Raw genomic sequence first — 26,813 nt, forward strand, 5'->3', positions numbered from 1 at the left:
TGCAAGAAGATCAAATCAGTCAGTCCTAAGGGAAATCAACCCAGACTGTTCCCTGGAAGGTTAGATCCTGAAGCTGAAGCTCAAATACTTTGGCCCACCCAATGAGAAGGGAGCACTTACTGGAAAAGACCCTGATGCTGGGAAAGACAGAAGGCAAAAGAAAAAGGGGATGGCAAAAGAGGAGATAGCTGGACAGCATTACTGATGCCGGTAACACGAATTTGAGTAGACTTCGGAGGATGGTGGAAGACAGGAGGGCCTGGCGTGACTTGGTCCATGAGGTCACAAAGAGTCAGACTCGACTGTGCGACTGAACAATGGCAACTAAAAGTTGTTTGAACTCTCTGTCTGGGGCAAGTGATGCTCTGTATTCTTGGTGCTTGGGGGGGGGGGCAGTGTGAGGACTTCTAGTGTCCTGGCCCCACTGATGGGCCTCCTGATGGCACCTGGGGGTTTTTGGCCACTGTGTTGGACTGGGTTCATATAGGAGTGGGTGGCCCTTAAGGTATGTGCCCTTTAGCCACATTGGTTGTAGAAGTTAGTAAATTTGAAGGAAAACCATAGATAAGCTAGATAGGCCCCATTTGAAATCAGAACTCTGTGCCAGAAGATAACAAATGCTCTGTTCCCTGGGAGCATAATAATGAGGTGCTGCAGCTCAGTGGTAAACCATCTGCTTGGCATGCAGAACGCCCCAGGTTCAATCTTTGGCATCTCCACTTAGGATTGCCAGGTCTTACCCTATGGCACCATAGAGTTTTTAACCCAAATGCTAGAGCGTCGCCTGTGTGATGTGTCCAGCACAATGATGTCACTTCTGAGTGATTTCACCACGCTGGACACATTGGGCTCCAATGGAGCTCTTTGGGGGCAAGGACCCCACCCCTGCCAGCCAGCTCTGTGCATAGGCTTCCCAACCCTCCCGCCCTGGCTGCCGCCTCTTCTCCGCTTGCCTTGGCTGCTCCTCCGAGATGGGCTCAGGCTGAGCCCATCTCGGAGGAGCAGCCACAACGAGCGGAGAAGAGGCGGCAGCGGCGCGGCAGCCTCGCCCGCTTCGAGATGGGGTGGCTCGCCACGCTCTCCGGCACTGTTTCCCCCCCTCCCCCTAGCTCCACCCCAGTGTCTCCTGGCTCCACCCCCAAAGTCTCCTGGCTCCACCCCCAAAGTCCCCAGATATTTCTGGGGTTGGACTTGGCAACCCTATCTGTGCAGGCTGGTTGGGGGCCTCCAAACTAGGGGAAAACTCACCCTCAGTGGGAGGCTAGGAACCCTGTCTCCAGTGAGAAGGATCAGGTAGCAAATGATGTGAAAGACCTCTGCCTGAGACCCTGGAGAGCCGCTACCAGACAATACCGATTTGGATGGACTAAAGGTCTGGTTTGGTCTAAGGCAGGGGTGGCCAACAGTAGGTCTCCAGATGTTTTTTCCCTACAACTCCCATCAGCCCCAGCCAGCATGGCCAATGGCTGGGGCTGATGGGAGTTGTGGGCATAAAAGCATCTGGAGAGCTACAGTTGATCACCCCTGGTCTAAGGCAGGGACATGCATAAACATTCAGAATGGCATGGGATCAAAACAGCACTTGAAATAATTGAGGCGGATTATACGCAGGCCTCGGATTCAGCAGGAGCTCACAGAATTGCAGCTCCTGTACCTTTCGGAGGGTTCCCCCTCCACCTCCCACGTCCATTGAATAGTAGGTACGGCTGCATAACAATCCTTGGATTAGGAGAGCAGCCAGCCAGCCCACCAGCAGGGGCTTTGCCACGCCCCCAGCAGCCCTCATGAACCCCTAGAGAAGCCCTTTCCCCCTTTCTCCACTTCTGATGTGATTTTGGGTGGCGGGTGGCTTGGTGGCCTTTTGACTGGGGAGGGGAGTGCCACAGGCAAGCGAGGCCTGCTTGGGCTGGCTGGATCTCTAGCCAGCCCAAGTAGGCCTTGCTCACCTGGGGCTCTCCTTTCTTGCGTCGGGTTGCTTTTGGCTGGGGGGTGGGGTGGGGCTCCACCACCTATTTTTCTACAAAATGGGAATAGGCTGCAGTCTTTCACATCACCTGATCCTGACTGAAGATATCAAGTCTTGAACCTGTCACCTTCTGCATGTCACGAAGATGCTCTGCCACTGAGCCACAGCCCCTCCCCCGCTCGGGCCTAATACACGATAACTCTTCTAAACAAACCTGCCACATGAAAATGGAAATCTCTCCCCGATCAGTGTGTTGTGTACATCAGCCACAGAACTTCCATATCACCTTGCATTATCTCAGACGCCCTATTTTCCTCTGGCATCAGTTTACACATTCATCTGCTGGTCATGAAATATATAGGAATTAGATATAAATGCAACCCTAAACAGAGTTATGTTCTTCTGAATTCATGGAAAAAAAAGAGCTATCCAAGTCTGCTCAAAATTCTGCTATGCTTGATTCAAAGGGACTTATTCTCAGGAAAGAGTTCTCAGAATTGTGCTGTATGATTCTCTTTAGGATCACACCAAAGAAACAGGGGTGGAATTCTAGCAGGAGGCCCTTTGCATATTAGGCCACACACCCCTGATGTAGCCAATCCTCCAAGAGCTTACGAGGCTCTTTTTTGTAAGCTCTTGGAGGATTGGCTACATCAGGGGTGTGTGGCCTAATATGCAAAGTTGCTCCTGCTAGAATCCCACCTCTGTGTAGCAGACTTGCTAGATACACAAGGAAGCTGGTCGGAAAGAAGGCACGATCAAGCATTTCCAACACAGCAGCATCTGGGTCATCTTCTGCACATGTGAAGAACTCAAAGCCAGGAGCCAGTGAAGCATCTGAACACGCTGTTCCTTGCACATGACATCAAGGCCAAAGGCAATGAGATTCATTTGCACGAAGGCCGATTCAACAGTTGGAACCATTTGGGTGATGAAGGATATTTCCAGGAAAGCTGCAGTATCATCTCTGTTTGGGAGGAATCCATGACTAAATAGCATTATGAGGAGAGGGTGGACTTCATGCGAGAGGGCCTGGAATTGTTGCGCTTGAGGAGGCTCGAGGGATGGTGTGTTTCATGCTCAGGCTCTAACTGGCCACCCTGGCAAAGCTGAGAAGGAATGTTCCATTTGGTCAGATTGGCTAGGAGTTTGGGAGATGTTTTTCCTCCCCTCCCTCCCCCCGCAGTATGTGTCCTGGCTCATTGCCTTGAGCTGTCTGGATTGGTTTTTATTACTATTGAACTATTCAGTATACCAGTGGAGGATTCAAATCAGGAGATTATCATGGAAGTTCTATCCCACAGTACATTGCTTTCACCAAGGCCTTTTTTTTGTAGCAGGAACTCCTACACATATTATGCTACACCCCCCCTGAGAGAGCCAGTTTGGTGTAGGTAACACTGGAAGTCATGTAGGCAGTCACCGAAATGTGCAAAGAAACGCCCAGCTCCTGGTAAGCTCACTTCCCCATCGAGAGCCAGTTTGGTGTAGTGGTTAAGTGCACAGACTTTTGTCTGGGAGAACCAGGTTTGATTCCCCACTCCTCCACTTGCACCTCCTGGAATGGCCTTGGGTCAGCCTTAGCTCTTGTAGGAGTTGTCCCGAGAGCTCTCTCAGCCCCACCCACCTCACAGGGTGTCTGTTGTGGTGGTGGGGGGGAAGTAAAGGAGATTGTGAGCTGCTCTGAGACTCTGAGATTCAGAGTACATGGTGAGATATAAATTCAATAACTTCTTTTCTTCTGATGTAGCCAATCTTCCAAGTGCTTACAGGGCTCTTAGTACAGGGCCTACTGTGAGCTCCAGGAGAACTGGCTACATCAGGGGGGCGTGGCCTAATGTGCAATGGAGTTCCTGCGGCAAATAAAAGCCCTGCTTTTATCCATTTGGGTAATTTAAAATGACTACAGAGGATCTGTGAACACAAGACTTTCTTCTACTGCTCTTCTTGTGTACATTCTTCTTCTGTTCAGTGTGGTTAAGAGTGGTGGACTCTAGTATGGAGTCTCGGGTTTGATTCCCCACTTCTCCGCAGGAAGCCAGCTGGGTGACCTTGGGTTAGTCACAGTACTCTCAGAGCTCTCTCAGCCCCCCCCCCCCACCTCACAGGGTGTCTGTTGTGGGGAGAGGAAGGGAAGGTGAGTTTAAAGTACTTAAAAGCAGGATATAAAAACCAACTCTTCTTCTTCCTATAGGAATAAACATCTTTAAAAGGGATTAGATAGATTCGTGGCTATCAGTGGCTACTGGCCATGGTAACTAAAGGAAACCCCCACATACAGAGGCGGTAAACCTCTGAATCCCAAAACCAGGTGGCAATATTAGGGAAGGCCTTTATGCCCTGCTAATGATCCTCCAGAGGAACTGGTTGGCCACTGTGTGAGACAGGATGCTGTCTGTCCTATGAGGCCATAGGATAGAATAGACTCCAAAGGATGGAATGTAGGGATTGGGCAGCTGCTGCGGTAGGGGGCGGGAAGGGTGCTCTGGAAGTTAGCCTTGCCTATGCTGCCAGATAGTCTACGACCAGCCCTGGGCACAGCAACCGAATTTAGTGGTGGGTTACATATATGGGCTGGTACAGAAGTATCAAACTTATTTGTTATGAGGGCTAGATCTGACATAAATGAGACTTTGTTGGGCCCAGCCATATGTGTCATAAAATGTAATGCCAGGTAGTGGAGATATCAACTTTATAAAGGGCACAAACAAACACGGTTAAAGATTAATTCAATTAAAACATGCTTAAAATAATAGTAAAAGTTGAAGGCAGCTCCCCTGTGCAAGCACCGGTAATTTCCGACTCTGGGGTGATGTCAGCAGACATTTTATGGGGTGGTTTGCCATTGCCTTCCCCAGACATCTACACTCCCCCCCAGCAAGCTGGGTCTCCATTTGACCAATCTCGGAAGGATGGAAGGCTGAGTCAACCTGGAGCCGGCGACCTGAACCCAGCTTCTGCTGGGATCGAACTCAGGTCGTGAGCAGAGAGATCAGATTGCACTACTGCAGCTTTACCACTCTGCGCCACGGGGCACTTAAAGCAATATTACTCTTGCAATATTTCAGTTCCAGTAACCTTTAATGGCATAACAAGGGTAACAGTGCAATAGTTTAGCAATGTAAGGAAAAGAAAGGTCCCCTGTGCAAGCACCAGTCGTTTCCGACTCTGGGGTGACGTTGCTTTCACAACATTTTCACGGCAGACTTTTTACGAGGTGGCTTGCCATTGCCTTCCCCAGTCACCTACACTTTTCCCCTAGCAAGCTGGGTACTCATTTGACCGACCTCGGAAGGATGGAAGGCTGAGTCAACCTTGAGCCGGCTACTGAAAACCCAGCTTCTGCCAGGGATCGAACTCAGGTCATGAGCAGAGCTTAGGACTGCAGTACTGCAGCTTTAACACTCTTGCGCCACGGGGCTCTTAGCAATGTAAAGGACAATGTAAAGGACAATATAAATACAACCAGGCCTCTTTTTTTGAGCAGGAACGCACAGGAACGCACTTCAGGGATGTGGCCTAATATGCAAATGAGTTTCCACTGGGCTTTTCCTACAAAAAAAGCCCTGCGCGAAACAATACTGAAGTCAGGGGGTGTGGCCTAATATGCAAATATGTTCCTGCTGAGCTTTTTCTACAAAAAAAGCCCTGAATATAGCTTTTATAAAATATAAGAAAATCCCCAGGTCGACAAAAGAATTAAATACTTAACAACACTCTAAAGCAGGGGTGTCAAACACCAGGCCCGCAAGCCGGATCTGCCCCACCCAAGGCTTTGATCAGGCCCGGGACTCTTCTCTCCCCCCTCCTCCCCCTCCTGTCCTTACTCTTTGAAGCTCTCAGGCACTTACAGCTCTCAGGCTCTTTGAAGCTTCCAGGCTGAGACTCTTTCAGTTTCAGCCTGGGAGCTTCAAAGGCTCTTTGAAGCACCCCTTGAAGCTTGCAGGCTGAGTCCCAGGTTCTTCCCGCCTTTCTTTGCTGGCTGCTGCAAGAAAAACGTGAGGTGGATTTTAAGATCCATTCCACATTTTCCTTGCAGCTTTGTCTGTACTCTGCAATGGTTTCAAATGGAGTGGGGATGGTTACATTTTCAGCTTTCCTATAGGTAACTGGAACTCATGCTTCCTGGAGTTGTGTCCTTGCAAACAAGGGTTGATGCTTTCAACCAGCTTATCTTTCCTGAATGAACCTAACCTAGTGAGTCCTCTAATGTGGGCACTCACAGCCAAAGGGGAATATTATACTGGAAAGGCTTTGCCAATCTGAGTAGACTTGTGGGGAGAAGTTTACAATGTCATTTCATTGCTTCCACAGAGTCAGAACCTTTTGCTTTTTCTTGATGTTTTGTTTTAAAAACTGCATTGCCAAATTCCACTAGTCCCCCACCTTTCCAACTTAAACCATTGGAAGAGTTAGGGTTGCTAAGTCCAATTCAAGAAATATCTGGGGACTTTGGGGGTGGAGCCAGGAGACTTTGGGGGGCCGGGAGAAATTAGGGGTGGGGCCAAGATCAAGGCTGTGATAAGCATAATTGAACTCCAAAGGGAGTTCTGGCCCTCACATTTAAAGGGACGGCACACCTTTTCAATGCCTTCCTTCCATAGAAAATAATGAAGGATAGGGGCACCTTCTTTTTGGGCTCATAGAATTGGACCCCCTGGTCCAATCTTTATGAAACTTGGGGGATATTTTGGGGAGAGGCACTAGACGTTATACTGAAAATTTGGTACCTCTATCCCAAAAAACAGCCTCCCCAGAGCCCCAGATACCTGCAGATCAATTCTCCATGATTTTCTATGGGAATAAATCTCCATAGGGAATAACAGAGTTCCCAGCAGACATTTCCCTCCCCTCCCCCCGCTTTCTGACGACCCTGAAGTGGGGGGAGGGTCTCCAAACCGGGGGATCCCCTGTCCCCACCTGAGGATTGGCAACCCTAGGAAGAGTTCTAAGCATGTTTGTATTTTAAGTTTTAAAAAAATATCTAATTGGGTTTGTCTGTGTCCATTATAAAGTTTATATCTCCACTACCTGGCATATTTTATTATACGCATGGCCCAGCCCTCCACAGTCCCATTTGTGTCAGATCCGGCCCTCCTAACAAATGAGTTTGACACCCCTGCTCTAAAGTATTTTCCATCTGTAATTGAGAACAATATGTGAAATAACGAAGCCCACTCAAACAAGGAAAAATTCTACCAACAAGTAATACTACAAACAGTGTAACACAGTGCAGTAATCAGTACAAAAGCACCCACTTTTAGATTGCAACCAGGTCTTTTTTTTAACAAATAAATAAATATCAAAACGGTCCAAAAGTGTAGCTTAGCCAACAGTATTCTTCTCTGACCACTTCAAACTTGACCACCTTAAAGAAGCAAAGCTGTACCGGTGATCGATAATAATATCCGGTTTCGGGTAGCCTTAGTCTTAGAGCCAGATTGGTGTAGTGGTTAAGTGTGCGGACTCTTATCTGGGAGAAACGGGTTTGATTCCCCACTCCTCCACTTGCACCTGCTAGCATGGCCTTGGGTCAGCCATAGCTCTGGCAGAGGTTGTCCTTGAAAGGGCAGCTGCTGTAAGAGCCCTCTCCAGCCCCGCCCACCTCACAGGGTGTCTGTTGTGGGGGAGGAAGGTAAAGGAGATTGTGAGCCGCTCTGAGACTCTTCGGAGTGGAGGGCGGGATATAAATCCAATATCTTCTTCTTCTTCTTCTTCTTCTTCTTCTTCTTCTTCTTCTTCTTCTTCTTCTTCTTCTTCTTCTTCTTCTTCTTCTTCTTCTTCTTCTTCTTCTTCTTCTTCTTCTTCCATAAATCTCATTGCAATGTTCCTGTGCCTGAAATACATTCCAAAAGGGGGGGGGATATATTCTAGCTGTCGGGATATCTATCGCCTTCCTTTGGATTGAAATATGATCCTTCTACTCCTAGGCTCAGTGACGTCATCACGCCAGCGACCTTGCATGCCAGCCTCTCTAGGAGCATCTGGCAAAACTCTATGGTTTCCCCAGACGCTCTAGCAATTTGGGTGGGAAACTCTATGGTACCATAGTTTGTAGCAGGGGTAATATATGGTGCCAGAGGCCGTGGGGGGACTTGGCAACCCTAATTCTGTCCTATGGGCCCAATCTATCCATAGATTCCATTCTATCCTATGGGCCCACTCGGGGGCCACCACTGTGGGGGTGGGGGGCAGAAGTTAGCCTTGCCTAGGGTGACAGATAGTCTAGGGCCAGCCCTGCAACTTAAGAACATAAGAGAAGCCATGTTGGATCAGGCCAATGGCCCATCCAGTCCAACACTCTGTATCACACAGTGGCCAAAAATTTATACACACACACATTGTGGCTAATAGCCACTGATGGACCTCTGCTTCATATTTTTATCCAATCCCCTCTTGAAGCTGGTTATGCTTGTAGCTGCCACCACCTCCTGTGGCAGTGAATTCCACATGTTAATCACCCTTTGGGTGAAGAAGGACTTCCTTTTATCCATTTTAACCTGACTGCTCAGCAATTTCATTGAATGCCCACGAGTTCTTGTATTGTGAGAAAGGGAGAAAAGGACTTCTTTCTCTACTTTCTCCATCCCATGCATTATCTTGTAAACCTCTGTCATGTCACCCCGCAGTCAACGTTTCTCCAAGCTAAAGAGCCCCAAGCATTTTAACCTTTCTTCATAGGGAAAGTGTTCCAAACGTGATAGCACTTTCTACCACCACCAAACCTCTTGGAAGCTTTAAATGGAAGAGGCTTTCCAGAATTTGCAAACACAATCCTACACTATATTAGTCTGCATGCATGGTGGGAAAAATAAATGTTTTGGCATTTATTATTTCCATAAGGAACTGGATACATATATAAAAAAAGATTTATGTGTTTCTAAAGTAACAGTAGAATTGTCAACAACATATAATGCGTGAGCAACAAAACGCTCAAGTCGGTGATGATGGCTAGCAGACGCAAACAGCCTTGGAGAGGGTTAAAGGAAGTAACATCACTTCTGGCTACCTTCCTTGCTGCCTACCCGAGTACATTTGGGACGTTTTCGCACTGACCTTACTCTGGAGCGACGTCCCTCTTCACCGCGCAGCGTCTGCGCGGATTTCGCACATGTTGCTCCGCAGAACCCGGAAGAGCTGCAAAGTCCCACGGCTTTTGTGTCGCAAATGTAAACCGCCAAAAACCAGTTTACATTTGCGACGCAAAAGCTGCGGGACTTTGCGGCTCTTCCGGGTTCTGCGGAGCAACGTGTGCGAAATCCGCGCAGACGCTGCGCGGTGAAGAGGGATGTCGCTCCAGAGTAATTTCAGTGCGAAAACGCCCTTGGTCTACTCTTGTGAGTCCTGAGCCTAGATGTTACCAGGATGAGACCAGTCCATGGTCAACAGTGTTTACAGGAAACATACAAAGACAGGAAAGACAGTAAAAGAAGAGGCTATGAAAAGACAAATGGAGTACACAGGTTGGATCTGGGAGTTCTTTCCAAGTATGCTGTGTAACAGTCACATATGCAGTTTCCATATGCAGGGCACCCACTTTAGATTGCAACCAGGGCTTTTTTTTCCAGCAGGAACTCCTTTGCATATTAGGCCACACACCCCTGATGTAGCCAATGCTCTTGGAGCCTGTACGAAGAGCCCTGTAAGCTCTTGGAGGATTGGCTACATCAGGGGTGTGTGGCCTAATATGCAAAGGAGTTCCTGCTACAAAAAAGAGCCCTGATTGCAACCCATGGAGAAGGGGCTTTAGCTATGCTGATTTCCTGACCAGAAACAGTCGGGAGGGGTAATATTTGGTCTGATGGGGAAATCCACATGGCTGCTGGAGAAACTCATGAGTTTTCACATGGCTTTCCCCAGTGAACATAAGAGAAGCCATGTTGGATCTGATCAATGGCCCTTCCAGTCCAACACTCTGTGTCACACAGTGGCCAAAAAAGTCAGGTGCCATCAGGAGGTCCATCAGAGGGGCCAGGACACTAGAAGCCCTCCCAGTGTGGCCCCCCATTCCAGCAGTGGGCAAAATATTGCCTCACACCAAGATTGTTTCAAGTTAGGGAAAAGGGGACAAAGTAGGGTTGCCAACCTCCAGAGACTGTGTTGAGATTTTGTTGCATCTCATGAAAAGAACTCTATGTATATTGTGATAATACCTATTGCTTGTTGCAATGAGTTGTCCATATAGACATTTATGTACTGGATTTAAAAATTATAAACCCATAAGAATATAAGAGAAGCCATGTTGGATCAGGCCAATGGCCCATCCAGTCCAACACTCTGTGTCACACAGTGGCCAAAAAACCCCAAGTGCCATCAGGAGGTCCATCAGTGGGGCCAGGACACTAGAAGCCCTCCCACTGTGCCCCCCCAAGCACCAGTAATACAGAGCATCAATTGCCCCAGTCAGAGAGTTCCAACAATACACTGTGGTTAATAGCCACTGAAGGACCTCTGCTCCATATGCTTATCCAATCCCCTCTTGAAGCTGGCTATGCTTGTAGCCACCGCCACCTCCTGTGGCAGTGAATTCCAGGTGTTAATCACCCATTCTAACCGGACTGCTCAGCAATTTCATGGAATGCCCACAAGTTCTCGTATTGTGAGAAAGGGAGAAAAGTACTTCTTTCTCTACCTTCTCTATCCCAAAGGCATAAGCTTTTTGTATTCACCACGATCACCTGGGTGTGAGTTGCTACCAACTGGTTCTGAGCCTGAGGTGAACCCTAAGACCCAGGCAGCGTGGCTTACTTATTTCAATTTATATCTGACTTTTCAATATATATCTGAGAGCCAGTTTGGTGTAGTGGTTAAGTGTGTGGACTCTTATCTGGGAGAACCAAGTTTGATTCCTCCACTCCTCCACTTGCAGCTGCTGGAATGGCCTTGGGTCAGCCATAGCTCTGGCAGAGGTTGTCCTTGAAAGGGCAGCTGCTGTGAGAGTCCTCTCAGCCCCACCCACCTCACACAATGTCTGTCGTGGCGGAGGAAGACTAAGGAGATTGTGAGCCGCTCTGAGACTCTGAGTGGAGGGCGAAATATAAATCCAATGTCTTCTTCTTTTCACCCTCATGGGCTGCTTACAGATCGGCACTTTGGGTCGACTCAGAGACGCCTCTGAAGTCGGCCCAAAAAATCCATGCAGACGGCAACATCTGCTGGCTGTCCCTATCCCATCCTCACCCTGTCCTCCAGGCTGCTCCACCTGGCTCAAAAAGCTACCACTTCCAAAGTGGTAGCAAATTTTTGAGCTAGTTGTCAGTCACCTCCCTGCCTGGACGGGGAAGGGCACAAGCGAGGCAACTTGGCGGTCTGGAGCTGTCAAGCTGCCCCAAGCTTTCCCGGGTTTTTTTTTCCAAAGAAAACCAATTAGAGTGCTGGTGTGCTGGTGCGCTAGTGCGCATGAGCGCTTGCCCCACAAAGGGAAAAAAAAGGAATCCGGTTTCTAGGGTGCCTTCCCATGTGGAGGCGCCCAGCTGCCTCATGGACGGGATGGGGCCGCTTCGCCAGGGACCTTTAGGAGGCTCCAAGATGGCTCTTTTTGAGCTGTCCCAATTCGGGATGCCTCTCAGCCGCCCCAGATTGCCCGTCTTTTCTCAGCTACAGGAACCCAAAGCAGTTTATGACACCATTTTCCCTTCCTCCATTTTATCCTTACAACAACCCGGTGGGGTGGGCTAGGCCGAGAGTGAGCTTGCATGGTATAGCAGGGATTGGAACTCAGGTGTCTCAGTCCTAGTTTGACACTTGGACCACTATACCACACTGGCTGCTCAGGCTCTGCATACGAGTGCATAGAAGAAGGCCATGGGCAGGTTTGGAAAGGAGAGACATGGTGTAGTTAGGGGCTCAGGTGTGCAGCAATTGGGCAATAATTCCCAAGAAGGCAGCAAAGGATAACATTCCAGGCATGAAAAGGAAAGGAAAGGTCCCCAGTGCAAGCACCAGTCATTTCCGACTCTGGGGTGACGTTGCATCACAACATTTTCACAGCAGACTTTTCACAGGGTGGTTTGCCATTGCCTTCCCCAGTCATCTACACTCCCCCCGCCAGCAAGCTGGGCACTCATTTTACCAACCTTGGAAGGATGGAAGGCTGAGTCAACCTTGAGCCGGCTACCTGAATCCAGCTTCCGCCAGAATCGAACTCAGGTCAGAGAGTTCAGACCTCAGTACTGCAGCTTTACCACTCTGCACCATGGGGCTGCTTTCCAGGCATGAAGGGGCATGCATTTGGGACAGCTAGATTATGGTGCCACCATCTAATTTGGGTTGGCTGCCTGTAGTTCACTTGGATTGAAAATTAATATACAGAACGAAGTTTTGTGCGTAGGCAGAGCACGTGGATAAAGGACGAATCCCAGCACACTAAAATGTGATCTGGACCGTTTTGATGCTTTGATCGCTCAAAAAAGAAAAGAAAGAAAAAAAAAGGCCCCAGTGACTTATTGGTGAGAATGGAAAAACGGTTTTGGATCCAAACATCTGAGCCATTCGGCAATTGCCAGCGTTAGAAAAACCAAACTTACACAAGGAAGAGCATTTTTGTGAATTCCAATTGGAAATCTTGCCAAGCTCCTCTTTATTGTGGTTTTATTTTCCTCACTGAAGACATGTAGGTAGTTAATGCAGTCTCCCTGCAGAGCATAAGGCATGTGCTCCTCTTTTTCTCATGCATTCATATGTCTGGGGACAGCCGTGTCGGATGCATTCAACAATGACCAGCCAGTTCACGGGCAGAAAAATACTCCTCATTTTCAACCAACAATTTCTTATTGGAAGGGGGGGGGCATTATAATACTTCTTCATTTCTTTTTCTTGGATTATTGGTTCCATGAAAAAGATTGCTGTGGAATCTGCATTGCCAAGTCAATAGGATTAAGCTTTATTTTGAAAAAAATCAATGTCGTTTACAGAGCAATCCCAAGAGACAGCCACTCCACCACATACAGCTGCTGGTGTGACCTTGGATCAGCCACAGTTCTCTCAGAGCTGTTCTCTCAAGAGCAGTTCTCGAAGGGCTCTCTCAGCCCCACCTCCCTCAAAAGGTATCTGTTGTGGGGAGAGGAAGGGAAGGAGATTGCAAACTGCTCTGAGACTCTGAGTGAAGGGAGGGGTATAAATCCAATCTCTTCTCTTCTCCTTCTCTAAGTAGGTCTACTCAGAATCCTACACAGGTCTATTCAATGGATCTTACTCCCAGGAAAGTGTCTTTAGGATTGCATTGTTATTTGGAGTTGATTGATATCTTTGGGAGATAGAACGAGACCTCTCTGAACTGTGAGTGTATTTGTATAACTAAACTGTGCAGTTTACATAAACCCCAGCTAATGCCCTCTTTCTCTTCCACCCCCCCCCCCCACTGTTTCTATTTCCTTGAGCTGATTGAAACTGACAAATGTGAGTGGGTGTCCATCTGAGATGGCCCATCTTAAAAGCTCAGTTGCAGGGCTCTTGGCTCAGTTTTCCCAGACGGGAAAAGGCACAGGCACCAAGGGAGGATTGGCCAAAGATGGAGATGGACAACATGCTCGTCCATATACCTTGTCCTTTATAGGACATACATTGAGGACCTCTTAAATATTATGTCTGCCCAAAAGGGATGGGCACGAACCGCATTTTTGTGGTTCAGTTTTTGAGCTATGAGCCCAACCAATGAAACCATATGAATGGGGAGGTTGGTTCATGAGCTGACGGGGTTCTTATCGGTTTGTGAGCCATTTAAAGTTGAAGCCCCTGCTTCCTGCTCCGCGCTGCTTTTCATGGGGAGCAGAAGGCAGGGGTTGACATGACTCAGAGCTATTTAAACCAAACAACTGAGTGGCAGTGAGCGCAGAGAGCCATTTCAACCTCTGCTTTGTGCTCCCCATGAAAAGCTATAGGGGGCCATTTAAACCAAACAGCTGAGTTGTGGTGGGGACTTCCTGCCACTCAGCTGTTTTTCATGAAGAGCAGAAAGCAGGGGTTTAAAGTTCTTGGCAGTTCTTCAGTTTGTGAACATTGCTTCACGAACCACGAATCAGTCCAAATTCCTGATGAATTTTAGTTCATCAGCCAGTTTGTGCCCATACCTAGTGGGCACAAAGATTAACAGAATGCCAGTCTCTATAAGATTATTCTTTACTAGAGCTTTCTAGAAGCAGACAGAAGCTATGGTTGCAGAATTAGCCAAGGACATCTTTGCAGTCATAGGGCTGGGAACAGGTAAAAGGGGAAGGTCTCCCCTTCCTTTCCTCTGCTCCATGGCAGGTGGTGAGGAACCTGACGATTGGCCCAGTGGTTGTTTAAATTGGCCACTCTGGACCCCCAGGGCACCCTGCAAGGGGGTGGGGCCTCCAGATAGACCTGGATGCTGGGATCTTTTGTATACACCACCTGTTATTCATTGCCACCAGACCTCTCAGTATTTGGTCTCCTTCAGGCTGACACATTTTACTCTTTAGGGTTCCCAGGTCCAATTCAAGAAATATCTGGAGACTTTGGAGGTGGAGCCAAGAGCAAGGTTGTGACAAGCACAACTGAACTCCAAGGGGAGTTCTGGCCATCACATTTAAAGGGACCGCATGCCTTTTAAACACCTTCCCTCCATTGGAGATAATGAAGGATAGGGGCACCTTCTTTGGGGGCTCATAGAATTGGACCCTTTGGTCCAATATATTTGAAACTTGAAGGGTATCTTGAGGAGAGGCACTGGATGCTATGCTGAAAATTTGGTGCCTCTACCTCGGAATACAGACCCCCCGCCCAGAGCCCCAGATACCCATGGATCAATTCTCCATCATACCATATGGGAATCGGTCTCCATAGGGAATAATGGAGTGCCCAGCAGACATACCCCCCCTGCTTTCTGATGACCCTGAAGTGGGGGAAGGGCCTCCAAACTGGAGGATTCCCTGCCCCCACCTGGTGATTGGCAACCCTCACCCCCTGGCATTTAAGTAGAGTGGCAGAAACAAAGTCTGTCAGGCCCTACTTTCCCATCACTGGGTTTTATACATTCTGAAAGAAGCAAGAGAGTTCAATTAATGGATAGTGTTTTAAGCATGAGAATTTCATTTTTACATCTCATTCTGGATTTTGAGAAAAATCTTGGGGGGGTGGGGAGAACATAAGAGAAGCCCTGTTGGATCAGGCCAATGGCCCATCCAGTCCAATACTCTGTGTCACAGAAGAACATAAGAGAAGCCCTGTTGGATCAGGCCAATGGCCCATCCAGTCCAACACTCTGTGTCACAGAAGAACATAAGAGAAGCCCTGTTGGATCAGGCCAATTACCCATCCAGTCCAACACTCTATGTCACATAAGAACATAAGAGAAGCCATGTTGGATCAGGCCAATGGCCCATCCAGTCCAACACTCTGTGTCACATAAGAACATAAGAGAAGCCATGTTGGATCAGGCCAATGGCCCATCCAGTCCAACACTCTGTGTCACAGAAGAACAAAAGAGAAGCCCTGTTGGATCAGGCCAATGGCCCATCCAATCCAACACTCTGTGTCACCCAGTGACCAAAAAACCCAAGTGCCATCAGGAAGTCTACCAGTGGGGCCAGGGCATTAGAAGCCCTCCCACTGTGCCCCCCCAAGCACCCAGAATACAGAACATCACTGCCCCAGGCAGAGAGTTCCATCATTATGCTGCAGCTAAATAAGGTAAGGGAGGTAAGATAGATTTAATCCTGTTGTCAAAACTTGTTGAAGATTCTTGAGAGCTCAGTTGCCATTTTGGGGGGGTTGCCTGGGAATTTTTTTAAGCAGTGCTGAAACATGAGCTTCGTATAAGAAGGACAGGGAGGAAAAGGCTGCGATCACACTACAGGCTTGGTGCGATCTGGCTGTGCCTCTAAATACATAGTTTTATTTTGTAACGGGAAATTTTGATGTCCCACCCTGAACTGGCTTCACCGTGTGCTTGCCCCATGGTTGATCGTGCAGATCGTTGTAGCATCCTTCCCCCCCCTTCCTTCCTTACTCACTCCCCCGACCCACTACCCAGGAGGGGGGCATGCAATTCGTACTTCCAAGCGTGCATCCAAATCTCTGTCTCCTTTTTGACAGCTCCATGTTCCCTCTGCCAAGTACTCCAGCCCCTCTCAGCCTCCTTCCCTTCACCTCTCTCCCTTGGAACACTTGGGGAGGGGTAATAGAGTTCAGAGACTTACCTGAGAGTAGTCCCATTGACATCAGTACATTTACCCTTGTGTCAATCATGGGATGCTCCCAAATAAGAACTCTGATGCAGAAACAGAAGAGGGTGGGATTTGAGGGGTTGTTGCTCCAAAACAACTCCCCGGGCGGGGGGGACTCCCAATTCAGAATTACTACTTGGCTGCAGTGATTGACAACTCCAGGGGCAATTATGCACTTATGAACACATCACTACCTGATCCAAAAGGGGAGGGGTGAAGGGAAAGAGGCAGAAATGGAAGGGAAGATTCAGACTTCCCAAACAGCTTGAATTCACAAGAGGGGAGTTCAGATAGCCAGAAATGCGCTGTGAAAGCACTGGCATCTCTAAAGACCAGACTTTCCTTGGTGTTGTTAACTCCACTTCAAAGATGGGGCAAAACAGGGTGGCACCAACCAGGGCACAAAAGGCAGATGTTGCTGTCTGATCGTGCCGGTTAAATCTGCAAGGGTACCACAGCGATATCGAATCAAACTGCTCGCGTGGCTGCAGCCAGAGAGGGGGTGATGGGAAGAAAAGAATGGTTGCTGCGATCTGAGAAAAGAACGAAAAGAATTAAGGAGTGAAGCTGAGGAAGTAGCAGTCAAGCAGGGAAGGAAGGAAAGGTTGCTTGAGAAAGGGAAGGAAACATTGGGCTGGGTATGTAAAGAGAGAGAAAGTGGGGAACAACACTGTAATATCGAAGTCCACACTAAACTTGATCAAGCAATAGGGTTGCCAATCCCCAGGTGGGGGCAGGGGATCCCCCGGTTTGGAGACCGTCCCCCCGCTTCAGGGTAATCAGAAAGCGGGGGGAGGGGAGGGAAATGTCTGCTGGGAACTCATGATTCCTTAAGGAGGTTTATTCCCATAGAAAATAATGGAGAATTGATCTGCAGGTATCTGGGGCTCAGGGGGCCCTGGTTTTTTGAGGTAGAGGCACCAGATTTTCAGTATAGCATCCAGTGGCTCTCCCCAAAATACTCCCTAAGTTTCAAAATGATTGGACCAGGGGGTCCAATTTTATGAGCCCTCAAAGAAGGTTCCCCTATCCTTCATTATTTCCTATGGAAGGAAGGCATTTAAAAGGTGTGCGGTCCCTTGAAATGTGGTGGCCAGAACTCCCTCTGGAGTTCAATTATGCTTGTCACACCCTTGCTCCTGTCTCTACCCCAATGTCTCCTGGCTCCACCCCCAAAGTCTCCTGGCTCCACCCCCAAAGTCCCCAGATATTTCATGAATTGGACTTGGCAACACTATCAAGCAAAGTAATATGCATTAGGATCGTGTGCACTCGACAATGAGCGTTAAGGTCTTTCTATGTGACATAGTTACGTATGGAGAGATTAAGATTTTAAAAGCTCCTTTTCAAGGAGAGCTTTGGGCTTTCTTAGCTGTGGCTCCATCTTTATGGAACAACCTGCTTGAAGAGGTCAAAAGGACACCATCACTTCTGGCTTGCAGGGGGAAAAATGAAAAGTGTTTTCATTCCCTTGAGCTTTTCATTGATTCAGAGGGGCATTTTATTGAATATATGAAGTTGCCTTCTACTGAATCAGACCCTTGGTCCATCAAAGTCAGTATTGTCTACTCAGACTGGCAGTGGCTCTCCAGGCTCTCAAGCTGAGGTTTTTCATGCCTATTTGCCTGAATCCTTTTTAGTTGAAGATGCTGGGGGTTGAACCTGGGACCTTCTGCTTGCCAAGCAGATTCTCTACCGCTGAGCCACCATCCTTCCCCCAACTGATCCTTAAGGACTTGTCTCTGCTGAGTCAAGTATATTAGTTGTGTAGATTTAATGTGATAATGCTCAAGTCTTTCAAAACAATGTAATACGGAACATTTGTTCATTTGTTGCATGCTTCCCTGGCCCTTTCGAGGGAAAAGCGAGGTATGTATGTTTTAAAGCAATAAAATGCATAGGAACCCTAGATCTACGAGTGAAAGCAGTAAACTTCTCTACTGTATCCTTTTAAAAACATGCGCTGTTTTCCTCCGAGATGTGCATATTTTTGAGAGACAAATTGAGGAAATGTGGGGTGTTGCAAACCTCCCTTGATAGCAAAACATTTACTCAGAATGATGAGTAACAACCAGACCCCTCTCCTAAAATCTCTGTTGGGGGCAAAAAAACCCAATGGAGGAGGACAGCAAAATATGTTATTGCAACCAGAGGAAAATCAAAATAAGTGATGACATTTGCTAAAAAGATACGTTGGGCAGAACATGTTTTTCCAGAATACTGTCACAGAAAACAACAACAAAAAAAATCCAGTTTCCTAGAAAGCTTCCACTTGGCAGTTAGAGTTATTGCCCACACACGTTATTCAACAGCCTTCATAGTTTTGTGAGCTGAACACATGCAAGGGGGGGGGGGTTCCTTCTTTTGAGCAATATTATGTACCACAAATACGCAATGACAAAAAAAAATGTAGTTCAAGAAATAAATCTAGCTTTCTTGACTAAGTCTGTTGTGGAACATTATCTTTCAGATAACCACACGCCGATTTCCTCCTTGTTTTGGAATGACTCAGGTTCTTCTTGAAATAAAGGAAAATATCTTATATGGACCCGGTCTTGAATCAAACCGAGACCGAATCCATATAAAATATTTGCAATACTTACTCATTGCAAGTAGCCCTATTGAAATTAATATGCCATAACTCTATAGAAAATGCCTTGACTTTTCCAAAGATTCTTAAGTATGTGGCAAGGATGTCACACTGAGCAACATACAAGGCCAATCTATAACCCAGGAGTGTCAAACATGTGGCCAGGGGGCCGAGTCAGGCCCCTGGAAGGCTCCTAAGGCCCCCAAGTAACTGGCTTTCATCTGCTTCCGTCTCCCTATCTCATGCTTCTCTGGTTTGTGTCCTTTATAAAGTTGATATCTCTGCTACCTAATCTTAAATAGGGATACACATGGCCTGGCCCGACATGGCCCGGCCCAACCTGACATGGCCTGGCCCAACAAGGTCTAATTTATATCAGATCCAGCCCTCATAACAAATGAATCCTGCACTCCTGCAATAACCAGTACATTGTGGAGAGCCAGTGTGGTATCGTGGTTAAGAGTGTCAGACATGTATCTGGGAGACCCAGATTCAAATCCACACTCATGCCACCACAGAAGCTTGCTGGGTGACCTTGGACCATTCACACACTCTCAGCCTAATTGACCTCACAGGGTACTTGTGAGGATAAAATGGAGGAGAGATGAATGATGTGTTGTTGTTGTTATTATTAGTTTATTTATATTCCACCTATTCCCCCATACGGGCTCAGAGTGTAAGCCACTTTGGGCCTCTAGGGGAGAGAAAAGTGGGGTATAAATCAATTAAATAAAAACCTTATTTCTTGCACTATACCCAAGAAAAAATAAATTTTGGGAATTAGCTAAAGGAGACAATGCGAGAGGGAACAACTCGGATCTAAACACCAATGTCTATAGAGATAGTCCTTGAGAGAACTCTTGAAATAACCAGGCCATTATTCTACTGGGAAGTTTTTTTATTGAAGAAAATTAAACCAGATAGCACAAGGCTGCACATAGCAAACACATACAAGAGCTAACTTGGAAAATTAGGGAGGAAAGGGGACAGTGTAGTAGAGATAGGTGATAACTTACCAGTCTTGAAGAGGGCTGCAGAGGCAGCAAGTAAAAGAGGAAACAACCAGCATTTTGGGAAGCAAGAGAGAGGAGAGGACCAACATGGGGGTGCAGGAGATCAAAAGGGAAGGGTACAGAAGATCCAATGACAGACACACACATTGCTGGGGCAGTAGGGTGGCATATTTATAGGGCAAAACATATCCTGAGGCAAGTTGACTCACTGCCAGAGGACAATGAACTGATCATTCTATCGGAGGTAGGCAAAGGGGTGTGAGAGGCTTACTGGCCCTACAAGCACCAGGCAGGAAGGGTGATGAGAAAGGTGAATAGACTTAAGCTTTGCTTGAACAGTGCTTAATCAAGGATAATGGGTGAAGGGGAGGTCAGGCTTGGATGCTGATGGGGTTGTCCCTGAGTGTATTAATAGATACTGGGTGACCTATTGTTCTGAGCCATGCCTGTCTCCAGAAGGGAGGAAGGGAAAGTACCAGCCAGCCTTTCTTACTCATGCCTTGAAACTGCTTTCCCAGGCTACTGCCCAACTGGTATCATTATGGCTCGCTTTGGCCCCAGCAGTGTCCTGCACTTAAGGTTGTAGGGCGATGTACAGAGGGGTGCTTTTGCTTTAAGCTGCCCCTCATCTGGAGAAAGGGTCTGGCTACTAACAACTTCTGCGGATTTGCTTGAAGCAAGCCTCATGAACCAGCCCACCAGCCCTATATGATCACTTCAAAAGGATCTTTTTCTTTTTTTTTTTACTTCCCTTGAAATCTTTTAGTTATTATGACTGAAGTGGAACTTCCAGATTTGCTTTGAATTTACCTTTGGGCGGAATTTGGTAACTGGTGAGAAATGTGAAGAACACACCTGAAAATGTTTGAGTCTCATGAAAGCAGGCATGCAGGAATCTGTACATTTTTGTTATTTTAGGGATTCTTTAATGTTAAAAGAGCCCTCCCTCCCTGATTTTCCCCCTCCAGTAATCTGAATTCCGATCATTCTTTTACACCAATGTCACATTTACTTTTTTGGCTATTGTCTAGCAGGGCTTTTTTTTTGCAGGAAAAAAGCTCAGCAGGAACTTATTTGCATATTAGGCCACACCCCTGATGCCAAGCCAGCTGAAACTGAGTTCCTGTGCATTCCTGCTAAAAAAAACCCAAAAGCCATGTTGTCTAGTATTTGTTTAATCATCAACTTTACACCTTCTTCTTTTCACTCAATTAAAATGTGCTCCTTTATGTGAAATCTTAAGAATTTTATTTATTTATTTTATTTACTTTAAATTTATATGCCGCCCACTCGATGCAGACTCTGGGTGGCTAACAGTCATAATACAACAATAACAATACCTTATAAATTGTAAAATCAATACATATAAACAATTTATAACTTAAAAACGGTGCTATAAAATCTCCTACCTAGGCGGTCTAGCTTCATTTTAGTTCTTAATTCTCTGTAATTGCTCTGTCAGGTGTCTTATAGACGGGTGACAGTATTCAGCAACAATAACAGTGGCAGCTCCTCCCGCATTAGTTACTGTAGGCATGCCGAAAAAGGTCGGCCTGTCGAAAAAGAACTGTTTGGTCTGAACTTAGAAGAAGAAGAAGAAGAAGAAGAAGAAGAAGAAGAAGAAGAAGAAGAAGAAGAAGAAGAAGAAGAAGAAGAAGAAGATATTGGATTTATATCCCGCTCTCCACTCAGTCTCAGAGCGGCTCACAATCTCCTTTATCTCCTTTATCACAGACACCCTGTGAGGTGGGTGGGGCTGAGAGAGCTCCCCTTCCAAGGACAACTCCTGCAAGAGCCATGGCTGACCCAAGGCCGTTCCAGCAGCTGTAAGTGGAGGAGTGGGGAATGAAAACCGGTTTTCCCAGATAAGAGTCTGCACACTTAACCACTACACACAAACCACGGGGAGGAACGGTGGCTCAGTGGTAGAGCATCTGCTTGGTAAGCAGAAGGTTCCAGGTTGTTTGTTGGAGGGGGGAAAAACCCTACCTACAGATTTGTAAACTAAGCATTAATAAGGCACATTGAGGAAGAAAAGAAAAGAAGAAGATGATATTGGATTTATATCCCGCCCTTTACTCAGAATCTCAGAATGGCTCACAATCTCCTTTATCTTCCTCCCCCACAACAGACACCGTGTGAGGTGGGTGGGGCAGAGAGAGTTCTCACAGCAGCTGCCCTTTCAAGGACAGCTCTGCAAGAGCTATTGCTGACCCAAGGTCATTCCAGCAGGTGCAAGTGGAGGAGTGGGGAATCAAACCCGGTTCTCCCAGATAAGCGTATGCACACTTAACCACTACACCAAACTGGCTCAGTTATTAGGACTGAAGTGGAACTTCCAGATTAATATCTCCTTTTCCCATTCCCAGAGGTATGAACAGACTGGCACCTTCTATTGTACAGATTTCTCTTCCCATGGTAAAGTAGACTTTATGTTCATGTTATGCAGCTTTATCTACTGTTCTCTGCTCCTTCACACAAAGTCCCAGCTCCCCACCCAGAATGAATGTTTCCAGCTGTTATTTATTTCTTTTTCTAAAAAATGAAAAAATCAACTCATTTCACAGCTGTTGATGGTATGGTCTTGTTGGTAACATCATGGTAACATCCCGGGTGGGCATCAAAGGCTTTCAACTCAGCAACATGACCTGATTAACTTTTAATCAGCCATCACAGCCTTTGACCGCATTGGAACCTGTGTTTTGTGGGCATTTCTCTATCAATCAGAAATCTGCACTGCAGAATGGCAGATCAAGAAACAAAGGATGACACATGATGTGTTGAAAGAAGGGCTGAGTATAAGATTTACATATGTCACTGCGACATACATTGATACTAAAGTATATACGAATGAAATTGCATAGTCTCATTTCTCAAAATTACAACCTTTGCTATCACTGTAAACCTCATGAACAAAACCCAAATTCTGCGCCTGAGGGCTAAGCTATGTGTTACATGGGAAGCAATCCATAGCATAGTTTTAAAATAATATTACAGGGAGAGTTAACCTTGGAACTTGTGTTTTGTGGATGGTCGCTCTGATCCTTTTCTTTTTCACTGGGAAATTTGCTCTGGAATTGTTGACTGACAGCTCAACAAGCAAAGCAGTTACATTCAGCATAACCCTTTGCAGAGGTACCCCAATCTAAGCTTGTTGATTCCAGGGCTTTTTTTGTTGCGAGAACTCCTTTGCATATTAAGCCACACACCCCTGATGTCGCAATTCTCCACGAGCTTACAGGGCTCTTAGTACAAGACCTATTGTAAGCTCCAGGAGGATTAGCTACATCAGGGGGGTGCGGCCTAATATGCAAAGGAGTTCTTGCTACAAAAAAAGCCCAGGCTGATTCAATAACCTTAGTCTAGAGTACCTGTGCATAAGATTGTACTCTTCATGTATAAAAGGAAGGGGAACATTTTTTTAAAAAAAATAAAGATATGTAGAAAATGACAGAATAAGTGATCAATTTTAAATGCCCCAAACAGAGAAAAACCTAACACATCAACATGTTTATCATTGGTCCGAATTTCAATTGGTAGTCAGATACGTTTGATGGTTAGTGATCTGTTCCATGCTTTAAAAGAATGTTCTTGGAAAAATGCAGTTCAAATCAAAGAAAAAATTGACTTCCAGTTTTGTTTTTGGTGGCAATCTGAGGTAAATGTTGATGCGTGGCTAGAAAAGTTTGAAACCCGACACTTAGGCAAAAAATATTCTAATATTAATTATATTATGAAATAATTGAGTCCAACGCAGTGGTCTTATAGCGCAGTTCCAAACGAAGGTCCTAGGTATTTTTTTTTTACTTCATTTCAATTTTTTTCTTCCACAGTGATTAGGGCTCTTCAATCAATTTATCTCCTAGACGTCAATTGTATGCAACTTAAGTGATGATATTCTGCTGTTGTGCAATATATACTTTTCTTTGAGATATTCTTCTCTATCTCCTACTTATTTCTTGCATGAACTAAGGAATCAAGCCTCTTTTTTCTCTGACGTATTCAGGCTTGATTCCTTAGTTCATGCAAGAAATTCCGTAGTTCCTAGGACCTTCGTTTGGAACTCGGCTGTAAGACCACTGCGTTGGACTCAATTATTTCATAATATAATTAATATTAGAATATTTTTTGCCTGTGTGTTGGGTTTCCCACAAACTGGTTTAAACCGTCACTCCCATTTATTATTTGCGGAAAAGTTTGAAGACACAACTGGGCCATAACAGGCTGTTCTCCATGAAGTCACACGGATATTCATTTCCTGGAAGATCTCGTGTTCTACAAAGAAAGGGTAGACCACATTGTGGGTTGGATCCAGCCAGCTTTTCCACTTCATTTCATCAAATTCTTTTCTGTACTACCATCTCCATTACAGACAACTTTTGTACATGCAGGTCCCATAATCCTTGTAAGATTTTTGATGGTCAAAGAGGACACCTCTCTCCTTTCTTGCCAATGGACAAGCTGGTTGGATCCAACCCAATGTTTTCTTTTTCTTTTCGGTATCAACTTTTTCCTGACAATTGTATCATTAGGACAAGTACCAATATTTGAGCTCAGGACTTTGCTGTTTTCGTTGCTCTCAGTCCTCTCTAAGCAAAATAATTTTGCATCGAGATTGCCTTTCAGATACCGAGGACATTTCCAGGCTAGATTGATTGATGCCACATGGAAGAAGATTAAAGGCCCTGCTAAGTACTAACAAAGAAGGGCTTGAAAGAGCAATCTGCTTATTTATTTAGTTTCCAGTCTGTAAATCCATGCTTATCAGGGATCTTTAGCCACATGAAGGAGAAAAGCTATAAAGCCCACATATGCCCTTTATCCCTTTATTCAAGGGACAACAATGGCAGCTTTTACCTTAAAATGTATTTATAATAAGGGACGTTTTAAAAAAAAGGTAGTCCCCTGTGCAAGCATCAGTTGTTTCCAACTTTGGTGTTATGCTGCTTTCACAATGTTTTCACGGCAGACTTTTTACGGGGTGGTTTGCCATTGCCTTCCTCAGTCATCTACACTTTCCTCCCAGCAAGCTGGGTACTCCTTTTACTGACCTCAGAAGGATGGAAGGCTGAGTCAACCATGAGCCGGCTACCTGAACCCAGCTTCTGCTGGGATCGAACTCAGGTTGTGAGCAGAGCTTAGAACTGCAATACTGCAGCTTTACCATTCTGCGCCATGGGGCTCTTTACAAGGGACTTGTAGAATAGTAGCATTATCGAGGCTTTGGTTATAATACGGTTGTAAAGAGAGTTAAAGATATTGATTAGAAGTAAGTTGTTTAAAATAGAAATTTGTGGACACATATTTATAATACGATAATGCACTAATTCTAATGGGAAAAGAATCTTCCCCTTCCTTTCTCATTGAGAACAAGTCCAGCTTTCAGACATTATCACAACATTATTACAATATATGGAACTAATATGTAATAATTTTGTTTGACCACTGAAGAATAATAATAAATAATAATAAAATTTTATTTATATCCCGCCCTCCCCTGCCAGGGCAGGCTCAGGGCGGCTAACAACATTCATAGGCACACAATGCAATAGATATAAAATTTTAAATTAACATTATTTAAAAACCAGTCGATGCTTAATTAAACTTAACTTAATCTGACAGTAGCAATGATGTTCCTGACGCTGTCGCTGTCAGTTTACATAATAACAGGGGTCCCTAAACAGAACCATATTGGCGGTTTTCTTTATTGAACAACCATACATCAGCAGTCTGTGAACGCCAGCTTGAAGAGGGTGGTCTTGCAGGCCCTGCGGAACTGATCAAGGCTCCGCAGGGCCCGCACCTCCTCCGGGAGCTGATTCCATAGGCATGGGGCCGTGATGGAAAAGGCCCGGGCATGGGTGTTCTGAAGTTTAACCTCTTTTGGCCCAGGGATGGTCAGTTTGTTTTTCCCTGCTGACCTCAGCGCTCTCTGGGGCTCATACGGGGAGAGACGGTCCCTCAGGTAGGCCGGTCCTCGGCCATATAGGGCTTTAAAGGTGATGATCAGCACTTTGTACTGGACCCGGTACGTAATTGGCAGCCAGTGCAGTCCGTGTAGCCCCGGCCGTATATGCTCCCACTTCAGGAGACCTAGCAACAGCCTAGCCGCCGTGTTCTGCACTAGCTGCAACCTCTGGGTTTGGCACAAAGACAGCCCCATGTAGAGGGCATTACCGTAGTCCAATCTTGAGGTGACTGTTGCATGGATCACTGTTGCTAGGTCCCGACGCTCCAGGAAAGGGGCCAACTGCCTCGCCCGCCTTAAGAAGGTCATAAGGCTAAAACGCATTTGGTCAGGGACAGTTTGGTCCATATTTGAGATAGCTGTTTGATTTTAATTTGCCTTGGGGCTATTTTGGGGCCTGTATTTGTTTTTATCTACTTTTATAACAACTACATTTTTGTATATTTGAGTATTATCCAAGATTTACATTCAGGTATTTTATTACTGGGCTTTTAGGGGTTTTTTTGGTTCTTAAAACAAAGAGAGACCACCATTCTTTGTCCAGTGAAAATTTCATTATTTGGAAGAGAACAAAAGATGAGGAATTGAGCCCCAGAAATCTAATTTCTGCTGAATTGAGCCTCAGAAATCTAATTGCAGGGGACAGGGACTCAGTTGGATGCAAGATGTTCTCCTTGGCAAAGCCCATAGGTGGTTGAATGCTTGCTACTTATTTTGATCAAGTAACAAACAAAAGTCTAATCAATGAACTGTTCTGATTAAATTGATTAAGACTGCGGCTATCAGTGGGGAGAAACAACACTACTCTGGATTCATCATTCTTTCAGTGGATGAGAAAATCTACATAATAAGAATATGATACCAAATCCATCCACATTGCAAAGCAGGGACGATTTCTCTCAAAGCCAAAGGCATTTATAATGTATGGCTGATACTTCACAGGCGTTCAGTAACAGCCAAACAGCTGCCTTGAACACATAACAGTCCCAAGAGATGATTCTGAAATTTGTGGTCTGAATTGTCTCTCCACTGTACCATTCATTTCTTGGTTTGCCCTTTGGAAATGTCAAATTAACCTAAGAGAGGAGGT

This window comes from Heteronotia binoei, chromosome 10 (genome assembly GCF_032191835.1).
Source record: "Heteronotia binoei isolate CCM8104 ecotype False Entrance Well chromosome 10, APGP_CSIRO_Hbin_v1, whole genome shotgun sequence".
Classification (NCBI taxonomy): domain Eukaryota; kingdom Metazoa; phylum Chordata; class Lepidosauria; order Squamata; family Gekkonidae; genus Heteronotia; species Heteronotia binoei.